The sequence below is a fragment of the Gossypium arboreum genome, chromosome 4 (assembly GCF_025698485.1).
Source record: "Gossypium arboreum isolate Shixiya-1 chromosome 4, ASM2569848v2, whole genome shotgun sequence".
Classification (NCBI taxonomy): domain Eukaryota; kingdom Viridiplantae; phylum Streptophyta; class Magnoliopsida; order Malvales; family Malvaceae; genus Gossypium; species Gossypium arboreum.
The window spans coordinates 30,473,734-30,483,186 of record NC_069073.1 but is presented as its reverse complement, the minus strand read 5'-3'; the positions used below and the strand labels follow the sequence as shown (position 1 = coordinate 30,483,186).

Sequence of the window (9,453 nt, the reverse complement as noted above, 5' to 3'; positions counted from 1 at the left end):
AGTGTGCTAAGATTAGATTGTAATAAGGTTTTCATTATGTTATTGATCACGATTTTCGTGTGACAGGTTTTAAATATTTATAAAGAATCGTTCTTGAAACTAACTATTATCACGATGTAGGCAAGTGTACCTATCGAACAGTAGTATAGTTTTAGCAAGACCGAATTGTCGAACCCAAATGAACTAAAAGTACTAGTAATGACTGTCTTTTTTATTATCTAGCCTAAGAATAAGGGGATTTTGTTTTAACTAACTAATTATCTAAACTAAGAATTTGCAGAAAGTAGAATTGGGGGATTACTTTTGGAAAACAATTGAATTAAGACAATACCTAAGGAAAACTCCACCTAGACTTTACTTGTTATTCTGGCTCCGAATCAGACGATTTATTCATTTAACTTGTCCCGTAGAGATCTTTAAGTTATGTTATTATCCCTATTCAGGACTAATAACGTCTAATCCCTAGATTGAATAATTGATACTTTTCTCTAATTAACACCCTAGGGTTGCATTAACTCGATCTATGGATCCCCTTATTAGGTTTCACCCTAATCCGATAAAATCTTGTCACCCTATGTCTAGGCGCGCAATCAACTCCACTTAATTATGACAAATGTACTCTTAAACAGGGTCTACTCCTCCTCTGAATAAGAGCTTATCTTAAATCAGTATCCTGGGATATCAAAACAAGAATTAAGAACACATAATCAAGAACAAGTTAATTATTTATCGTACAATTCAGAAAATAATAACAAAATTCGTCTTAGGTTTCATTCCCCTTAGGTATTTAGGGGATTTAGTTCATAACTAATAAGAAAAACATCTAAGAAGAATAATGAATACAAAACATAAAGAAAACCTAAAACTCCTGAAGGGAAAGTCAGGGGAGATCTTCAGTCTTGATGGTGACTCCAGCTTCTGAGATGGATCTATCGACTTCCCTTGAGCAGTTCCCTGCCTCCTTCTCTTTGTGTCCCTTTTCTTCTTCCTTTAGGGTGTAGTTATAGGCTTTGGAATGCCTAGGAACCCTCAAAATTAGCCTTTTCTAAATTGGACTCGACTTGGGCTTGACAGGGACACGCCCGTGTGAGTCGTACTTTGATTTTGCCAGATTGACACGGCCGTGTGGTATGCCTGTGTGAGGAAGTTTAGGTCGTGTTGATTTCGTACTTTGGCCCATTTTCTCCGTTTTTGGCTCGTTTCTCGTTCCTTTCGCTCTCCTATGCTTACCTAAGTATAAAACATGAAATTAAGGCATTAGGAGCATCGAATTCACCAATTCTAAGGAAAAATCATCCATAAAATGCGTTAAGCGTGGGATAAAAATATGTATAAATTACGGTTTATCGAATACCCCCACACTTAAACATTTTCTTGTCCTCAAGCAAAATTCTCAACTCATAATCAAAATAAATTCTTCTCAACTTATAATCCCTATCGAAAATATCTCAAAATAATCCATATGTAATCATACATTGAGAATTCAACTAAAATAACATTAAAGCTTCAACATTCCAAGTTGAGCATTTTATCCTAAAAACATAGGTGTCTCCCCTCATCTAAGTAATTACCTTTAATTCATAATATCACAGAGTTTCACATCCTGACTAAATATTCACTCAAATCACTCGAGGTGTTTAAGGACAATAAATGAAGCACTCAATAGTCAATAAAGAAAAATTATTACCATAGGCTTGCACGAAAATCAAATCTCCACCACTATAAATTGAGATGATACATCAATCAAAACGTCTTTAGAGGGTTGTAACAAGGCTTGGTTAGGGGGTGTGGTCACAAGCTAAAAGAAAAGGTTAGAATCAAGACCAGATTGAAAAATTACTTAACTAGAAAAGGATTTAATCATCGCTTGCGTACAATAGAGCTTCTTCTCAGAATATGGAATTTAAATACTTAAGCTCAACAACAAAAGATTACTACTAATGTGTATACACAATTTTTTTTTAAGAATGAGTTAAATAACATAGACTAACTATTAAGAACAAGAAATAGCTGAGAAACTATTTCAATTCAAATCTTGACAAAAATAGGGATCAAATTTAATTTAGGGGATTTCAACAATAATGGGTTAAGGGTTAATATTAAGGGTAATAAAAAAAATGGGTTGTTAGGCTCAAAGGGGTTCACTAGGGTTTAATTTTGGCAGTAGGTTTTTCATGGCATGAGTGGTTTAATCCTAAGTGCCTAAAAAATTTTGACATATCAAATCAAATGGTGTGGTCTTGACATGCATAATCAAGCGAGTTCTAGAATAACAGTTCAATACTGACGCACTCAAAGCAATAATAAAAGTTAGCATGAAAGAATTAATAGATGCTTAAAAGGCTCAAAAATCTCAAAAAAGTTATGACTTTTTTATGTTTAAAACTTGTCAATTCCAACTCAAAGTAATACCTAAACTTTGGGGAAACAACCTAAAATTTTAAATTCTTAAAAATCAACTTATCATGCTTGATTCTCTAATGTCTTAAAGTTTAAACAATCAATGCATAAATGCCTATGTTTTAATTTAAGATATATCAATAAAAATCATAAATCAATCAAAATTTATCCTAAATATGATATGAGAGCTTCTCAAGAGAACAAGGTAGTCATTCAGGGATTTTTCTGATAATGAAATGAAATGAATACCCCCACACATAAGATGTACATTGTCCTCAATGTAAAAAGATAGATATAGGAATATAGAAATAAGATAGGGAGAGGAGTGAAACTTTTTGAGTGATGAGTGAATTTCCTTGAACTAGAGTTTTGGAGAATAATCGGCATGAGGGTGGAGGAAGATACTCCAGTAGTGGTAGAGGTTTATTAGTCCATAAGTCTTGCGCCAAAAGAATATTATATCTGAAGTTGGTTATGATCGTGGTCGAGCAGGGCATGACAGTCGTGGAGAACCTTTCCCAATGGAGTTTCGAGTTCCTGAGTAATAGTGAGCTGTGGAGCTCTTTATAACTGTGATAGAATCAGGAACTCTTTTAGGAAATATATAAGGAAGGGTAAGTACTCAATAGGAATTAGCCAAAATTAAAAATTGTAAAATAATAATTATAAGTCCTAATAAAAAATAAGGTGAAAGAAAAATAAAAAGTAGTCTTAAAATAAAATAAAAGTAAAAACATAAAATAATAAATAAATGTTTTTAAACATCTTCATCGCTAAATGGTTCGCGAGGTAGGGGTGGCGATGAGATGTGGAGATGCTGACAAATCTGCTGTAGAGTAGCATCAATGTTGTCAAATCGTTGAAAACACTACTGCTTGAATCGAGTGAGGCACTCAGAGATGTCAGGATATGAAGCCGTCGCAAGAACTGGACGAGAGGGTGGTGGTGCCTGAGACGGTGGGTTCTCGTGATGTGGGGGAACATCATTAGTAATGTCCTCGGGGGCCTTCTCCTCGGTAGATTGGGAGCGGCGATATTGAGGAGGGTAGGTTCCTCAGCACTTTTCGATCATCCTCATGCTAAGCATGCTCAAGATGCCTTGTGGAGAGATCTGGCCAATAAGGGTCAAGGATGATTCTTGAGCCACGGTGCAGAGGAACCCGAAGTGTTGAGCCAATCGTGTCACATAGGGGCCAATGGAAATGACCCCCTTCCTATGCCGCTCCGTCTAGTGTTGAATGGTAAGGGCAATGAAATAGGCAAGGTCGATGACATGCCCGTGTGACATACACCATAGAAAGTAGGCGTCGTGAGTATTGACGACGCTAGTGCTCTCTCGCCTTCCTATTTTTGTGTGAGCCAAAATGGTGTGTAAGTACCTCAGAAATGGAGGAGAGCTGATGCCTTGGAGCGACTAGGATTGTAGATGGCCGCGCCTGGTACTAGTGCGTCCCAGCACCTTGAAGGAGAACGATGGATGTGGCGGTTGAGAACATATAAGTCATTCTCTTTGAATTCCTCTGTATATAAACCCAGTATAGTACCGAATTCTGAGACGCTAAGCTAGTGGACTAATCCGCCTAGGCAAAATTGCACCGTGTTGGGATCATCGTTGTTTATCATCAGGGTCTGAAGATAAAATGTGGAGCATAATTCCATCGTGAGCGCGAGATACGTCGGCTCGATGATCCCACAGAAATCTCCCAAGGGTCGATGGTTAGGAGGACTCGAATCACATTTGCCAACTAAACTTGTTCTACTGCAGCCCAGTCGATGCAGCAGCCCGCAATTAAAGGTCAGGCCTAGAGTATTTGAAAAAGTTCTTCTTGGGGCCCGATGGGGAACCTTAGGAAAGGGTGACAAACTTCCGCGGTAGGACCCGAAGAAGATGATGCTCCCTTCCTTTCCTTGAAGCAAGGACAACAGTCTTTTTACCACGTGAAGACGACATTGTATGCCTGCAATTGGAAACATTAATTCGTCTTGATGAGTAGGCAGGGGAAAATGCGACTAAATTCGAAGAGGAAAATCCATAAATATGTTCAGCCATAATTACTAAGTTTAGCAAAAATAATAAGTTCAATAACCTACTTTTGTGGCATTAGCATGGTGATATAAGTAAAAATGGCAAAGAATGGAATGTATCATACTATACGAATGAACATAAATGTCAACACAAGAGGCATGAATATTTCAACTATCCTAACCATGAATATGCACTTCTAACTAATCAAGTGGAGTAGAGAAATCATGAAACGAATAAGAATTTGAATAAGAAAAAGATGATAGCTTGTTCTATAAATGACATTTGAGTGATAGAAAGATGAAAATAATATGAAAAATATAGATTACTATGATAAATAGCATTATAAATTAGTGAAATAAAAGAGAAAGGAGTAAACAAACGCTAAAGAGAGAGGTTGAGTGTAAAAAATGCAATTGGAAGCAGCGCACGGGCATGGTGGAGAGGGCGTGTGGACTTGCAGCGGCTAGGATTAGGGTTTTTTGGGTGAAGAATATAGTGAATAGTGTAGCCTATTTATAGATTTTGTGGCACACGGCCAGGTAACACGCTCGTGTTCCCCAATTTTTGCCCGTGTGGCTCCCGAATTTTGAATTTGGGTGCGTCTGACTTTTAGTCCATGCCTGTGTTCCTTGGGCGTGTGGGTGCACACGGCTGTGTCGCACGATTATGCCTGGCTTTGTTCACTTCTTCCACGCCCGTGTATGTAGGCCCATGCCCGTGTTCGTTTAACAAGTTCGACCACGGGTTCTAGACACGGGCGTGTCACACGCCCGTGTTGTTTTGGCAGGTTCGCCCACGGCTATGTCACATGAATGTGGGTATTTATCATAGCCCGTGTTGGGGAAATCTTTCCCCTGTTTTCACACGGCCCTAAGCACGCCCGTGTGCTTGGTCGTGTCTGTGTGGAAAAACCTGTATTTAAGATCTTTATTAGTAAGTTAGGTGTTAAATACTAAAATTTAAAGAAATTAAAATTGTTAGTGCTCGGGTTGCCTCCCGAGAAGCGCTTATTTATATTCTAAGCTCGACTTACCTCTCCATTGAATGGTCATAGTGGTTTGAGGAATTTATACTCCTCATTCCTGCTATCATTCTCATCAAAATAAGGTTTTAGGCAGGTGTTGTTTACCTTAAAAGTGTCGAACTTGGGATGACTTACCTCGACTATACGGATTGGGAAAATGCTAAGTACCGCAAGAGGGATTTCTTCATTCGGTGTGGTAGTGACAATGTAAGGATCTGCAGCATCTAATAAGACTTTATCTCCAACCTTAAGTTGACGTGGAAAGGTATTGAGCTCGTTCTGGCATAGTTTTGGTTTATCGTGTGTTCTCAGTTTATGTGTCCGCCATTCATCTAGCTCCTCGATTTGTAGCCTTCGATCTTCATGAATAGGTTCTCTAATATTGCTTGAGAATGGCTCATATGCTTCCTTCAGACTCATTTCCTACAAAGTATGTGGCACCATATTGTCAGTTTTAGTAGAATGGTTTAGACGATCACCGTCAATTTCTGATGTATTGCTAGAATTGTGAGCTTGAAGGGTGATTATTTCATCTCCCACACGGAGTGTGAGCTCACCTGTGCCAACATCAATAATCATTTTAGCAGTTGCTAAAAAGGGCTGTCCCAAAATCAAAGGAGTGTTTCTATCCTCCTCTATTTATAGAACAATGAAGTCAACGGGAAATATAAATTTATCGACTTTAAGTAGCACATCTTCAATAATACCCCTAGGGAATCTTATAGTTTTATCTACTAATTGAATGCTCATCCTAGTCTATTTGGGTTTCCCAAAACCTAATTGTTTGAACATTTTGTAAGACATGACATTAATACTAGCCCCTAAACCAGCTAATGCATTATTAAGATCTAAACTCCCAATTAAACAAGGAATCGTAAAACTTCCTAGATCTTTTAGTTTGTTAGGTAGTTTATTCTGTAGAACAGCTGAGCAAACTGCGTTTAGCTCCACATGCGACACCTTGTCCAACTTGCGTTTATTTGCTAAAAGCTCCTTTAAGAATTTCATTGCGTTTGGAATCTACGATAGAGCTTCAATAAATGGTAAGTTAATATGTAATTTTTTTAAGAGTTTAAAGAATTTATCAAATTGTTCATCTGAGCGGTCTTTCCTTGTCGCATTAAGGTATGGCACACGAGGTTTGTATTCTGTACTTATCAATTTTTGCTTATTGTGGTCTACCTCACCTTAATCTTTGCTTATCTCAGTTTCTTGCCTTGGTTCTGGCTCAGGTTCAACGAATCCTTCTTCATCTTGAGCATTGATTACTTTGAGTTGTTCCCTTGGGTTGGGTTCAGTATTACTTGGCAAGCTACCTTGTGGTCGTTCGGAGATTAGTTTGGACAGTTGACCTATCTGAGTTTCGAGCCCTTAGATCGACGCTTGTTGATTTTTAAGTGCTATTTCAGTGTTCTGGAAATGAGTTTCTGACACTGAGATAAATTTGGTTAGCATCTCCTCAAGGCTCGGCTTCTTTTCTTACTGGTAAGGTGGTTGTTGAAAACCCGAAAGATGCTGTGGCGTTTGATTTCCTTGACCGCCCCACGAGAAATTGGAATGGTTCCTCCAACCTGCATTATAAGTGTTACTATATGGGCTATTTTGGATCTAGAGTTATTGTTACCCATTTATTGAACTTGTTCCTCCTTGATGCTAGGGTTGAAGGGTTGATACTCTATGCATGCTCCTCCTCCATTCGTCTCGCACCTCATTACTAGATGTACCTGAGTAGAACCAAGTAAACCATGAATCTTTTTATTTAGAAGTTCTACCCGGTTTGACAGCATAGTAACCGAATCGATGTTATAAACGCCTGCTGTTTTAGTTGGCTTAGTCCTCATGACTTGCCACTAATAGTTATTTAGTGACATCTCTTCAATAAGCTCATAAGCATTTTCAAGTGTTTTATTATTTATGGTTCTGCCTGCAGCTGTGTCAACCATTTGTCGAGTCGAAGGATTCAGGCCATTATGGAATGTTTGAACCTGCAGCAAAAGCGGTAACCCATGATGAAGGCACCTTCTCAGTAAGTCCTTGTATCTCTCCCATGCACTGTAAAGAGTTTCTAAGTCCATCTGCACAAACGAAGAGATATCATTACGTAATTTGGCCGTTTTAGCTGGCAAAAAATATTTTAATAGAAATTTTTCGACCATTTGTTCCCAATCAGTGATTGACCCTCGTGGTAATGAGTTTAACCACTGTTTAGCTTTGTTTCTCAATGAAAAAGGGAATAACTGAAGACGAATGGCATCGTCAGAAACGCCATTAATTTTAAATGTATCACAGAATTCTAGGAAATTTGCCAAGTGAGTGTTTGGATCCTCCTCCTGCAAACCATCAAACTGAACAAATTGCTGTATCATTTGAATAGTGTTAGGTTTTAGTTCAAAATTATTTGCAGTAATAGCAGGCCTAACTATACTTGACTTAGTTCCTGTTAAATTAGGTTTAGCATAATCATACATAGTATGAGGAGCAGGATTCTGATTTGCTAGTTCAACGTGTATCGCAGGGGGTAGCTGATTGTCTTGGTTTTCAGCCATCTCTTCGGTTGGGGTTTGAGTATCGTCCTCTTGCTCATTCTCTGTGTATCTTAAGCTTCAACTTATTTCTCTTTAGTTTCTGTGAACTATGCGATCGATTTCTTCGTCAAAAAGTAGTGGTCCTGACGAGTTTCTTCTAGTTATAAACTATAAAAACCTGCCAAGAGAAAGAAAAAATAAATTAATAAATAATAAAAATAAAGTAAAATTAACTTGTAAGAAAAATAAATGGCTAAAGTAATAAAAATTGAGCGTTCCTAATATCTTAGTTCCCCGGCAAAGGCACCAAAAACTTGTTTGCAATTTTCGTGTGACAGGTTTTAAATGTTTATAAAGAATCGTTCTTGAAACTAACTATTATCATGATGTAGGCAAGTGTACCTATCGAACAGTAGTATAGTTTTAGCAAGACTGGATTGTCGAACCCAAAGGAACTAAACGTACTAGTAATGACTGTCTTTTTATTATCTAGCCTATGAATAAGGGGGTTTTGTTTTAACTAACTAATTATCTAAACTAAGAATTCACAGAAAGTAGAATTGGGGGATTACTTTTGGAAAACGATTGAATTAAGACAATACCTAAGGAAAAATCCACCTAGACTTTACTTGTTATTCTGGCTCTGAATCGAACGATTTATTCATTTAAATTATCCTGTAAAGACCCCTAAGTTATGTTATTATCCCTATTTAGGACTATTAACGTCTAATCCCTAGATTGAATAATTGAGGCTTTTCTCTAATTAACACCCCGAGGGTTGTCTATGGATCCCCTCATTAGGTTTCACCCTAATCCGGCAAAATCTTGTCGCCATATGTCTAGGCACACAATCAACTCTGCCCAATTAATTACAAATGTACTCTTAGATAGGGTCTATTCCTCCTCTGTATAAGAGCTTATCTTGAATTAGTATCCTGGGATATCAAGACAAGAATTAAGAACATATAATTAAGAACAAGTTAAATATTTATCATACAATTCAAAAAATAATAACAAGATTCATCTTAGGTTTCATTCCCCTTAGGTATTTAGGGGATTTAGTTCATAACTAAAAAGGAAAACATCTCAAAAGAATAATGAATACAAAACATAAAGAAAACCCAAAACTCCTGAAGGGAAATTGAGGGGAGATCTTCAGTCTTGATGGTGACTCCAGCTTCTGGGATGGATCAATCGGCTTCCCTTGAGCAGTTCCCTGCCTCCTTCTCTCTATGTCCCTTTTCCTCTTCCTTTAAGGTGTATATATAGGCTTTGGAATGCCTAGGAACCCTCAAAATTAGCCTTTTCCGAATTGGACCCAACTTGGGTTCGGCAGGGACACGCCCGTGTGACACGCCTGTGTGAATCGGGCTTCAATTCTGCCAGGTTGACACGGTCGTGTGGTATGCCCGTGTGAGGAAGTTCAGGCCGTGTTGATTTCGTACTTTAGCTCATTTTCTTCATTTTTGGCTCGTTTT

At 38.0% G+C, this 9,453-nt stretch overlaps 1 non-coding gene across 1 annotated transcript; it reads left to right on the top strand.

Annotated features, from left to right (window-relative positions):
• Positions 1 to 7,451: 7,451 nt before the first annotated feature.
• On the top strand, positions 7,452 to 7,558 carry LOC128292052 (small nucleolar RNA R71). Its single transcript, XR_008282037.1, has one exon. It is a non-coding gene; the product is annotated as a small nucleolar RNA R71 (small nucleolar RNA).
• Positions 7,559 to 9,453: the final 1,895 nt, after the last annotated feature.